General features: G+C 55.1%; 2 long non-coding RNA genes across 4 annotated transcripts; one reads left to right on the forward strand and one right to left on the reverse strand.

The window, feature by feature from the left end:
* Positions 1-1295: 1295 nt before the first annotated feature.
* Positions 1296-5397, forward strand: LOC136305117 (uncharacterized). The gene is made up of 3 exons (XR_010725054.1): positions 1296-1708; positions 2768-3414; positions 5311-5397. It is a non-coding gene; the product is annotated as an uncharacterized lncRNA (long non-coding RNA).
* On the reverse strand, positions 4559-5650 carry LOC136305116 (uncharacterized). Of its 3 annotated transcripts, none has more exons than XR_010725053.1 (3): positions 5578-5650; positions 4982-5382; positions 4559-4877 (listed from the first exon to the last, which is right to left on the reverse strand). It is a non-coding gene; the product is annotated as an uncharacterized lncRNA (long non-coding RNA). The 3 variants fall into 3 exon arrangements; XR_010725051.1 differs by lacking the exon at positions 5578-5650 and having other exon boundaries at positions 4982-5104; positions 5244-5328; XR_010725052.1 differs by lacking the exon at positions 5578-5650 and having other exon boundaries at positions 4982-5104; positions 5240-5326.
* Positions 5651-12724: the final 7074 nt, after the last annotated feature.

A 12724-nucleotide genomic window follows, 5' to 3' on the forward strand; every position in this document is an offset into this window, starting at 1 on the left:
CAGCAGCCTGCTGTCCAGGCTGTCGAGGCGTATTTCAGAGGGAGCAATAAAAACAAAGTAGACGTTTTATTTTGAACTCTCCGACCCTGCTTGTTTATTAGCAAAGAAATCCAAAACAAAGCGAACAAAAAAAGAAAACCCCCAAAATAAACTCCCCCGCAACCCACCAAAAAAACCCCATACAGATAGAGAAAATATGCCCATATTATCTAAATAAAGATTAAAACTTTACCCCTTAGAAAACCAGGCTCATTTAATTCAAATTAATTGTGTTTCTGATGTGTTAGGTTAATGAATTCATCTAGTGTAAAATATCGTTTAAAATATAAACAAACGAATTTAAAAAATAATGAAAAAGAAAAATAACAAAAAGTATAGGATATGAAAAATAATATCAATAATAAATACACAATATACTATTACATACTACACGTTTTATAAATATATGTAATATACATAATATAAACATCTATAATGTACATAATCATATTTAAATGAAATGTATTATTTATAACATTACATAATAAATAATAAATTATTTTTATATAACTTTCTATATTTAATATATATAATAAATATAATGGTATAATAAACATAATACATGATGTATAATGTACATAATATAAAAGATGAATTGTAATGATGAATGTAAATATCAGAATCACAAAGATAAAAAATATTGAAATAGAGCCTGAACGAAAGGCTGTTTTGTTTCGGTCTGGTTGCTGGCAGGGCTCTCGCAGGTGTGCTCGGGGGTCTTTTGGGCCATTTATTCCGGAGGCTGTTCGCCAGGGCATTCCTGGGCACGTTCGTTTATGGCTCCGCTCCGCGCCGCTGCGCGGCAGTGCTGCCACCCTGTGGGCAGAGAGCGGTAGTGCAGCTGTCCCCCGTGCCCGTCCCGCCGGAGCCGTGCGGCAATGCTGCCACCCTGTGGCCAAAGAGCGGTAGTGCAGCTGTCCCCCCCGCCCGTCCCCGACGCGCGTGGAAGCCCCGCACTGTGAGCTCGGGGGCGGCGCTGCCGCCCGCCCGCCCGCAGCTCGGGGCCGAAAGGGAGGGAAAAAGGCAAGGAGCCCGGGCGCGTGGCAGCCGGCTGCCTGCGCGCGCCACCCGGACCCCGGAGCCGTCCGGGCGCGATTTTCCGCGGCGTTTGCGGGTGTGCGGACACGGGATGGGGGCTCAACCGCACCGCTGCCGGCGGTCCATTGAGCCAGGCGCCTGTGCCAGCAGCGGGGGGGCACCCCAGCGAGTGCCCGCACTGAAGATGACGGTTCGACCGGAAGTGGCTTCAGCCTCAACCAGTATGGCGGCGATGAAGGGCGGAAGTCTTGGCACGCTGCTCGCAACCTATTGTAACCGAGTGCAGCCGAAAATAGCCGAGGCTTGACGAAAATCGCCGACTTTCGGCCAGCAGCCGGACTCAGCCGAGGGCAGTTCGGGGTGATCCCGGACCGGTGCCCGCCCTCCCTGTCGCTTCCTCGGCCGGCGGTTCGAAGGCGATGTCGGGGGCCGCTGTGCCCGGAGCGGGAGCACTCGCTGTCGCTGCTGGAGCCGGGCGGCGGCCGGCCCGACCAGCAGCAGCGGCTGCTTTCTGTTCACACCCAGAAAGTCATTCCTCACCCCAGTTATGCTATCACAATTACTTCATTTTTGATCTGCAGTTACAGCCACATTTCTTGAAAGCTGCCCGGAAAACCTGGCTGGGACTCAGGTAAAGAAAGGGAGACTGACCGGTAACACCCCGCGGGGCCGCCGGCAGCGGCTCGGGAGCGCCGGGCGCGGGCCCCGGCTGCGGCAGTGGCGGCCGTGAGGGCTGTGCTGACAATGGAGGAGGGCGGGAGCTGCCGCAGCGCGGTTGAAGCGGAGCGGAGAACGGCCGGTCCCGGGAGAAGCCCCGAGGACGGCGGTGGCAGCCGCGGGGGGCGGCCCCGAGCGGAGCCGGGCCGGGAGCGGGCGGCCGGGGCTGCGTGGGGCGAAGGCGGTCCCGACGCGGGCACGGAGCCGGGGAGGAGCAGCGGGGCCGGCTGGGGCCGCCCGGCGGAGCCTTTCCTGGGAAGCAAAACCTGCGGTTTCTCCCACCTCGGCCCCGTGGCGAGGGGCAGCGCAGCAGAAGGGAGCAGCACCTGAGCGGGTGGGGCAGTGCTGGGGCGCAGGGAAGATGCGGCTGGGGCAGAGCTTGCAGGCTTCTTACATTTAAATGAACGTGGAAAGCTGAGAGAGAGGTAGTATAAAAGCTCTGTGGGTGCTCGGACAGGTGAGACGTGACTCAGGGGAGGGAGTCGCTTTCCTGAGCTCCTGAAGTTCCATTTGTCTCTCTCAGGAGCAGATGTGAGAAGTTTCCTGTTTGGAATTGGGCTCCAAAAGGAAGGAACCTGAAGCTGCTTCTTTTGATAAATCCATAAGCATGGGAGGCTGTATGAAGCACACTGTTTTAAGTAGCCAGTAACTTCCATGGATATTTTAACTTTTAAAAATGGTGACTTTTAATTCCTCTGCACACTGATGATTTGGCTGTCCCACACAGGTTTCACTGAGGCTGTGAATTGCAATCCCGACCATCTTCCGGTTTCTGGTGCTTAGGGCTGTGGCATTTGGTGTGCAGAAAACATCCCAGGCTGTCCACCTAGGAACTGTATGGGCATTTCCACAGGTCCTCAGAGTGGGAAAAGGCCAAGAGGGTCGTAGTGGGACCTCTCTTTCTCCCAGGCCTGGGCATCCTCAAGACACCTCTAGATTGGTTTTTAAGTGTTTGTTGTTTTTTGTTTTCCAGCCCAGGACTAAGCTGGAGAAAAGGTGGAGAGTAGCAAGTGGGACTGCCATGTTAAGATCCATCCTTGGATTCCAGGTTCTCCCAATGGGTTTGTCCAAAGAAAGGAGGTGTTTGCGGTACCTGTTTGTTCACCTGTTGAGCTTGGAAGAGATGCGGAGCATGAAATTCCAGGGAAGCTGCACTTGTGTAGTGGCTGGAGTGAGAAGCATCTTGCCTGTCTTTCCCCACTGGTGTGCTGTGGTCATTTCCTCTCTGGGTCCTTGTTTCCCTCTTTGTCTCTGTATCCCTCTGTCCTTGCCATGTGTTTGGCACTCTCTCTTTTTCTCCATCTTTCTCCACGCCTCGTGTTCATGCTTATTCTCTGTGGCTTTGTGGTGCTCCCCGTGCCACTGTTTCCCATGGGATCCTTGTGTCCTGTTTGCTGTCCCTGTTCTTTTTTAATCCCTCTCCGTCGTGCTGCCCATCAGTGTACAGAGGCTGACTGGAGGGAGGTTCTTGTGCTGCAGGTTCCGTTCAGGAGGCTGGTGTGATTCAGCAAGCCCACAGTTTGAATTGCCCCCTCCATGTGGTCCAGCCAGCTGTGCCCAGTGCCCATCCTGGAGTGCCTTTTCTGTCAGCTCACGCGCCATCGTGCTGGAGACTGTCAGGCAGGTGCTGGGGTGGACGAGGGGAGGGCAGGGGGCTGAGGTGCTGTTGTTGGGCAGGGCTTGCTCTTTCACCCACACCGAGTGGTGGCCAGGCTCAGCTGAGCACAGCAACTGGTGTTGGAGAGATGATGCCTGTCTCGTCTGTCTGAGCTGCCCCAAAGGCCGAGGACAGGGCTGAGGCTCTGGTGGTTTGGCTGTACGAGGCCCATGGCAGCACAGTCACCGCCCGGCTCCAGGCCTCCCTCCCCGTTACGGAGGCGATGCTGTGAGTCCCTGCAGAAGGGCTGGGGCATGTGGCGATGGAGATCAGTCCCTTCAGCCCTGTGCTTTGTCCCCCAGCTGTGACCTCCTGTAGCATCTGGCTGTGTGGGGCCACCTGCTGCTGGAGCCACAGGGCCTGAGGCTTTCCTTTGCAGCCTTCGTGTGCTCTCTGACCTCCTGGTCCTCCTGCAGCCACCCAGGCCAACACTGTGAGCTCAAATCACAGACTGAGCTGTTCCCCATCCCGAGCGTTGTGCAAGGCAGCAGTTCCAGGGAACAGCAGTGTCCCCATGTCCTGCACCCAAGTGTTGCAGAGACGCGCTTGAACAACCCTGCTCCTCAGGGAAGGAGGACAGCTGCCCACTGCCCAGCCAGGGTAGGTGGTCTTGAGCGAGTTCTGAGTTCTTTAAGTGTGGACAAAGGTGCAGAAAGGCTGGTGTGCACAAGTTCTGCTCCAGCCATAGAGGTGTGGGGAGCAGCAGCTTCCACAGTGACTCCTGTGTTGCAGCCTTCATCTTGCCTAGCAGTGAGTGTAGAAACACACTCTACTCCCTTCCTTCTCCCTCTGCCTGTCCCTTGCACCACCCTTGCAGAAGAGGAAACACAAAAAAATCAAGAGGATTATGTAAAAACAAGCTGGAGCCTGTTTTTTTAACTTGTTTCCAGGTAACTGCACTGACCTTCCTCCTCCCAGGGGCTTTGTTGTAGTTGCTCTTTTAGTGTCTGCCTCTGAGCAGTATCTCACTCCTGGGACTGGGGAGGCTGAGCTTACCTTTATTTTTTGGGGATGAGGTGGAGGGGAAGTCTGCTTCAGCCCCTGTGGGGAAGAGACTGGGCACAGGGATTTATCCTTCCCGTGAAAAGGCACGCACGGTGATTTCTACACAAAATACTTTATTAGTCAACTAAAAGCAGTGGATCAGCAGCCGGAAAGGGAAGAGGGAGAGGAAAGAGTCAGAGTCCAGCACAGCATGTGGTTTTCACCCTTTTCCCCTGAAATGCCTGTGGCCGGCCATAAAAAGCCCCACCACCAGGCTCAGCTTCTCCCTCCCACACTGGCAGGGTGCAACAGTAGCAAAGAAGCGTGAGCACAGGTACAGGGCAGCTCCGTCTGTGGCCAGGCCCTGCCTGAGCTCCTCTCGGCCCCTTAAATGTCCCTCAGGAGGTGGCAGCAGGTGACACTCACATGGCAGGGGCTGCACCTGGAGAAGGAAGAGGGAAATGAGGAGTCAGAGGGCATATCTGGCTCTGCCCCATGGGCTGTGGGAGAGCTCCCCACAGCCCCCACAGGGACTGCCAGTCTCACCTTTGGCCCTGCGAGCAGATGTCCAGCAGCTTCTTCTGACACTTGGAGGCACCTCAGGCAAGGCTGGAGCAGCAGTCACTTTCCTCCTCCCACGAGCACGTCCCTTCCTTGGCCCTTCAGCTACTGGCGATTGAAGGAGACACAGGAAGACTGATTCAGTGATCAGAATTTGGTTTCACTGAGGTTTTCCAAAAGCTTGTATACCATTTCAGGAAGGTTAATAGTTTCTACTACAATAATTAGGTTAAAAGATCATACAAACAGCTCATGCATTTTACAGCATCTTTTTCGTAGGGGGTTGATTGAATCTCTCCTCTTCCCATAAACAGGTTTAATCCCATCTTCTGTAATCTCAAAGTTCTGTTTGTTCCTGCCATGGCATCCTGGTTATCAAACCAAGCCTGCAAATGAATGGTGAGCGGTCTGGGGCAGATGGAGGGAATGGCAGGGCTGTTTCAGAACTGCAGAGAGAGGACGGAGATGTGGGGGAGCTGCTGGTATTGCAGCATCCCTTCCAGCATCCCCTTCCCAGCGTGCCTCCCACAGCACCTTCCCCTGCAGAATCCTCCCTGCTGCCACCCCTCCGGGCGCCTCACCTGCCAGCAGCACCTGGAACTTGTTGGCCGAGAGCATTGCAGGGACAGCTGTCATTTTCTCACACTCTGTCCCGCACACTGAAGGTCAGGTGCACCACGGGCTCATTGACCTCCTGCAACTCGCTGGAGCTGAGGGTGTAATCCACGTGCCAGCACACTGAGCCCAGCTGGGTCAGTACGGTGGGGAGTGGGATGGTGTCAGCACCCCGGTTCACTCCAGCATGGTGATTTACACTGACCCCCACACTCCTGTTAAGACCCAACACCCCGCTCACACCTCAGGCTGCAGGCACTGAGCCAGTCCTGGAAGGGGCTCTGCTTCTCCTCAAAGGAATGGCACAAGGCGCTGGCATGCTCTGCTCTTGAGGGGAGACAAGAGAAGAACCCCTCTGCTCACACCAGACCTGAAGCTGCCAAACTCCACCAAAGCACCTGGGGAGGCCCCAGGGACTGATGGACAGAAGGGAGGTGACAGAGGACAGCACAGCAGCCAGCCTGCCCTCCATCTGGATGTGAAGGCAAGGCTGGGAACTGTCAGCAACATCCCAGCACGCCTGAGGAACCTTTGGGCAGCCCCAGCTGCTGCAGGTCACCTGACAGAGACTCACCATCTACCCAGTGCTTGGCCGCGCTGGAGAGGATGAAGCCGAGGACAGCAATGGTCGCCTTCAAATCCCCCGACTCTGCAGACGGGAGGGGGGGTGAGCTCTGTCACCTTGGAAAGGCATCCCCAGACACACTGCTGCCCATGCCTGGAGCATGGCTCCATCAGGGGATCGTGGTAAGGACAGCAGTGCTCACCTAACTTTGCATCTAAGGGCAGCTTCGGGATCTTGTCATACTGTGGGAGAGCAGAGCACCACGGTAAACACCAGCTAACACACTCACTATCAGTGTTAACACTAACAATTCTTACCTAAATATTAATACTAATAACATATGCATAATATACGCATATTATTACTACTAGAAGAGGCCGGTAGTGTTCTTAACGCTGAGGCTTGCATGAAGAACACGAGATTAAATAATGTTGCTGATTATGCCATTGTAGTGTTGAAGCGCTTGACCCCCCCCGCGGTGAGCAGCGGGCCCGCAGCAGGCGGGGGCGGGCACTTGAGTATCTTGGCCAGGGTGCTGATCCTCCCAGCGCTGATCTCGGCCAGCACCCAGTCGGGGCGGCCCAAGTCCCCGCAGAAGCGGAACCGCTGCGGGGAAAGAGGCGCCCACAGCCGGCAGCGGGCTCTGCACGCGCCCCCGCTCCCCGCCGCCGACCCCCCTCCCCCCCACGTCGCCGCCGCTCCCTGGCCCGCGCTGCTACCGCAGAGTCCGCCTTGGCGACTCGGAACCGCTCCCGGCCGGGCTGCCGGCTACGCCCCTCCCTGCCCCGAGTGCCGACGGGCGCTCCGGTGGGGGCTCTGCAGGGGCCTTTCAGCCGGGACCGGGGCACAGGGAGGGTCGGAGAAGGGGACGGGGGTCTCGGGAGCGGGACCCCGGGCGACCGCGGACCCCCGAGCGCCCCTGGCTCCGCCCGCCTGAGCGCTCGCGCTCCCATTGGCTGCAGCCTCAGCTGCCAAGCCCCGCCAATCCCGGCCCGCCTTTCTCCGCCCCGTCCAATCACAGCCGCCCTTTCAATCCGGGCGCGGTCCCGCCCAGATCAGCCCGCTCAGTCGCGGCCCGGCCCCTCAGCCCGGTCCCGGTCCCCCGTTCGCCTGAGGCGTCCCTCCCGCCGCCCCGGCTTTGGGAACGAGCGGAGCCGTGCCTCCGCTGCCGCAGCCTCGGCAGGTGCTGTCGGGACCCGGGAAGGGCGGCGGGAGCTCCCCGTTGAGGTCCCGGCCGGGAGTTCTCCCAGGGAAACGGGGAGACGGCGGGGAGCGGGCGGAATGGCGGGAGCGGGGCGTGAGGGGACAGCGGGGGGTCGCGGAGCCGAGGGGGGCGGGAACGGGCGGGCCGGGATTGGCGGGCCGACACTGCGCTGTGATAGGTTGGGCTGGCCCGGCCGCCGCTGCCTCAGGTTGTGATTGGCTGGGGTGGCCCGGCCCTGGGGGATAAATAGCGTGCCCTGAGGGGTCTCGGCGCTAGTTCGGCGGCGGCGCGGAGAGCGACGGGTGGGACTGGGCGGTCGGAGGAGCGCCGCCGGAGGAGCGCGGCTGCGCCAGGACGGGATGTTTGCGGCTTCCGGTCAGGGGAGCGCCGGTGAGCCCGCACGCGACTCCCGCGTCTGTCTGTGCTAGCGTGTGGGGACTGGCGGTGTCCTGGGGCAGCGCTGCCGGCCGTGCCCGGTTCTTTCCGCCGCGCCCTGCGTGACTCGGACGGCCGGAGGCTGGTGCGGGGCTTGGTGCGGCGCGGGGAGACCGGCTGGGGCTACCAGGGGAGAAGTGCTTCCGTGGTTTCTGGATACAAAGTAACGCTTAAGATATCAAAAATAAAGCTGCATTTTTTTCAGTTTTAATGTTTTATTTTGTTTTAATTCGAAATAATTATGATTTTTTTCTTTATTACTCCGTTTCATTAATTTCGTCGCTTTATTACATTATTTTGGTTTATTTTTGTTTTCTTTTGCTAGATAGTTGTTGTTACTTCAGTAAAGGTTGTAGGGCTAGGGCTGAAAGACCGGTTGCGAGGCCAGTGGAGGCATAAAGCCCCAGGGTGTGGAATAAGGATCTTGGCACTAGAGGCCGGCCCAAAACAATGAGGAGCAATGGGAATGCTGGGGCTGGAGTGGATAAATGCCACGGGAGAAGGGGATGGAGCTGCAGCTCAGGGCCTGCAGGAGATGCCTGGGGGGTTGCCAGCCCTTGCCCTGTGGTACCAAGCAGAGGCTGAGGGTGTGGGGGGTCGGAGGGCACCAGGGCCCGAGAACCAACACAAGGGCACTTTTTGGGATGGGGGAGCAGGGGCCCAGTGGCTCTTCCCAGCCCCCGGTGCTGCCTGGGGGAGGTGAGGGGGGCCTTTGGGCAAGTGCTGGGCTGAGACCCAGCGAGAGGGGGAAGACAGATGTTGGGCTTCAGGTGCCAAGTGTTCCCAGGGCTGGGAACCCAGGAGGATGGGTGGTAGAGCTCCTAAGGACATTGAAACGATGATAATAACTGACTTGTGGCCTTATCAACAGTCCTGGGCTGCAGGGAGAAGCAGTAGCGGCTTTTAGCGGCAAGCAGCGGAACGCTGAGGAGCTGGAGCTGAGACAGCCGAGCTGGAGGAGACACAAAGATGGTAGGGTTTGGGGTGAAACCCCTGTGGGGCTGGTCTAGGGAGTATGGAGCCGGGACGGGAACTGCGTGACTGGAGCTGAAATCACTGTAAGGGGGGGATAGGGATGGTAGAGCTGTTGCTGCAGTAAGGATTAGTAGGTTGGGGCTGGAATGTGGGTACAAGAGCTGTGCTGAAACAACACAGAGTTAGACCTAAAACAACAACCATACTCTGAGAACCAAAAGCAACGTTATTATGTGCCAGTGCTGGGAAGACATGGAGACAAAAGTGAAACAAGAGCTGGCAGTGAAATAAAGCCTGTGGGTCAAGAGCTGAAATCACTGGGGCAGGGAAGGGGACTCTCCAGGGCTCGAGCTCAAATCACTTTTAGAGTAACATAGGAACTTTAGGGCTGACGAACTGACTGTGAGATTGGTGCGCTGAAATGACTGTAGGCCTGTGATACTGATGTTGTAGCTGGGTACTGAGCCCAGAAATGGGAGAGAGGGTGGAGAGCTGAAAAGGGATTGCTGTAAGATTGCTCCTGAAATGCTGGTGCTGCTGGGATATTGCCCGTGTCAGGGATACCCACTGTAGGGCTGGGGCTGGGATGTTGACTGCGGGGTGGGCATAGACACGGTGGGGTCAGGGCTCAATGGCTGCTCAGCTGGGGCCAAGATGAAGACCCTGCCCCGTGGACGGTGGAGAATTTTCAGCTGCCAGAGTCGGAGGAATGCGCACGTGGAGCTGGAAGAAGCGAGCTGGCCGTGAAATAAAGCTTGTGGGTCAAGAGCTGAAATCACTGGGCCTGGGAAGGGGATGCTCCAGGGCTCGAGCTCAAATCACTTTTAGCGTGACAAAGAAATTCTAGGGCTGATGTACAGACTGTAGGATTCAGCCCGGCCCCACTCCCCTGGCCCGGGCTCTGCCCCAGTTCCCCAGCATCGGCACCGGCCCGGGCTCTGCCTGTGCGCGGCGTGGGCGCTGCCCCGCATCCCCGTCCCTCGTGGTGCGGGAGAGGGCGGCTCGGGGCGGGCGGCAGCCCCGCCGCCTCACATGGTGCGGCCGGTCCCGGCTGGCGCCCTCGGGGCTGCCCTTGCCCCGCGGGCGGAGGAGGAGAAGGGGCAGAGGGAGGGCGAGGGCGGAGCAGCCCTGCCAGCGGCCGCGGCGGGAGCGGGTCCGGCGGGCGCGGGCGCTCGGGACGCGGGGGCGGCGGGGAGGGGACGGGAAGGGACGCGGGCTCCCGGCGGCGCCGTGCCGGGCGCTGCTCTCCGCGCACATCGCGCGGCCGGGCTGACTCAGAGCCGGCTGCACCTCGCCCGCCCTCCCCGGCTCTCCCCACCCCTCTCCGAGCAGTTCGCGCCTCCCTCTGCTCTAGAGGCTCCATCTCACCGTCTCCCCCATCGTTCTCGCCTGGCAATGGTTGGAGGACTGTCACGGACTTGCACACACCGCGACTCGTGACCGCGTTTCCCCGCCCGTGTTTTTCCCGAGGCAGGTGCCAGGTGCTCCCCATCACTCCCCGTCCCCCGCAGCCCAACTTCCCTGCCTTGCCTGCTCCAGGCGCCCTCGGCCCTCGTGCCCGACCCTGCCAAGTCTGCCGCTGCAGCCCTTACACCTCGGCTCACGGGTCTCTGAGGGGACCCAGCTGGGACCTACGCCTGGCAGGATCTCTGGGTGGGGGATTTCAGTGGGCAAACAGCACTGACTCTTCCAGGCTGCAAAAGGACCTTCTCTCTTTCCTCACACCGGTGGCACCTCCTTGCCTCATCCCCGCAGCGTTCCGACTCCAGCGGGTCTTGAGTTTGAAGTGTGTAGGCTTGGCTTAAAACCTTCACTGCAAAGTGGGGAAACATCTTAAAGTTACTTTGAGAGAGTCCAAGTTGTTCCCTGTAATCTTTTGTGATACAGAAAAGTGAACCGGTGAGAAGTTCCAACAAATTGTCACTACTACCTGCTAAACTACCTTCAAATGTCATTTGGTGCTTCTTTTAAGGTATGAGGGACTCAAGGGGATAAATCAGGACACTCATTTCCCAGTTCCTGTAAGAGCTGTCCTCAGGAAAGAGAGCTTAGAACCAACTCTGGAAATGGGGAATGAAAGCATCTTTTCTTCCTGGGGCTGTGCTGGGGTGTAAAGTGGGTAAACATGAATATCCAACTGTTTACATCCTGCTATGCATGTTCACACTGATCTTTCTCCTGGAAAAAAAAAAATCAACAAAACCCCATGAGTGAGTAGGTGAAAGATGATGGAACTGTGAAAAACGAGATTTTTTTAAAATGTAAAATTTAAAAATAAATTTAATAAAGTTATAAGGGAGATTAAAAAAGCAAAATAGGGTTGGTTGGGTGACTTGGCACTCAGCTAAGTCTACACTTTGCTATATTAAAGTTATACTTTAGATACTTTTTTATTGCATTAGTTTGTTGAATATTCATTTTTTTATAAATTAGTTTTTATATTTTAGGAATTGTTTTGTATGGCTTTTTTGGGGGGTTGCTTTTTTAGAGTATGTGGGTTTTGTTTGTGTTTTTGTTATTACTTTTAATTTGGGCTTTGGTTTGTGCTTTTTTTAGATGGTAGATGTTTGATAGTTGGTATATTAATAGTAGAGGGGTTTTTTTGTATGTTTACTGGATGTTGTTTTGACCAAACAGACAGTTTAAGCAAATAGCAGAGTCTTTTTTATATGTTTATTGGATGTTATTTTGGCTAAATAGACAGTTTAAGCATACTATATTAGCGAATATTACTATGCTTAGTTTTCTTTACTAATAGAAGAAATAAAAGAAAAACTTATATTTTTACTACAACATTATTACTTATATAACATACATTTTGCGGAAAGCCAACCCTATAATATAGATTTCTAACAGGACCAAACTAATTGTGTTAAAACTATTCCTCTCCTCCTGTTCCAACTGAAGTTGGAATGCATCCAGATTTGAATTTCCAAAGTCTGGCCCCTCTTTTCAGAGGTTACACTGAACTTTGACCAACTTGGTCTTCGTGTTTGAATCTGAATCCACTTTTATTCCTCACCTTGTCCCTTTTAACACCCAGAAAAACAACGGGGTATCACATATATCAGACTATGCCTCCGTAGTCTTGGGCAGCTGGTTTGATAACCAGGATGCCATGGCAGGGACAAACAGAATTTTGAGATTATGAGAAGATGGGATTAAACCTGTTTAGGGGAAGAGGACGTGCTGTGTCACATCTCAGCATCCCACATGACAACACAAAGTGACTCTGCAAGGCAAAGACTTAATTTTAACAGGTCTCATTGATACTAGGCAAGCCTGATTGTTATCTCAAAAAGCCATTGCCTAATGATTGGCCGTTAATGCCCGTCTCCCAGGCTCTTTCAGGGGTGGGTGGAAATAGTCAAAGCCTGCAAAGGACACTTAATGCAAATTGCTGCAGTCAAACCTTTTCTACTGTCTGTCCCCCGGTTTTGTGGGGGAAGATTCTCTTAACACAGCGGGGTTTTAAAATTCAAACAAATTTTGTGGGGGGTCATTGAAGCGCAATCAATGCAGAAGAATATAGACAGCATCCAAAATCACTGGGAAGTATCCCATTCTTGTGCTTGAAAGGCTTTGAATCAGAAGGTCTGCCAGGGCTGTTGCCTGATGAGTATTTGTGAATCTTCCCAGTGAGATAACGTAACTTTTTCTAGCCTGGTGATGCTGTAAGCAAAAGACCATCCCAAAGCGCAGGAATGAGCCTGGCATTCTTTTGGCAGTGTGCAAGTATAACCCGAAGGCAAAGGCAGTTTCCAAGTGGAATGACTGAACTGGGAGAGGTTTGAAATGCAGGTAACCTCCAGGGAGGTGAAGCGGGGAGGGCTGAAAGACAGCACAGCGCAAGAGGCAGCTGGGTGCTCCGGCTTGTACACATCTTCCAGGGAAGCCTTCCTGTGGAGAAGGAAAACTCACGGACACTGTGGCT

This window comes from Chamaea fasciata, unplaced genomic scaffold (assembly GCF_029207755.1).
Source record: "Chamaea fasciata isolate MVZ Bird 193981 ecotype frontalis unplaced genomic scaffold, bChaFas1.0.hap1 SCAF_287, whole genome shotgun sequence".
Taxonomy (NCBI): Eukaryota; Metazoa; Chordata; class Aves; order Passeriformes; family Sylviidae; genus Chamaea; species Chamaea fasciata.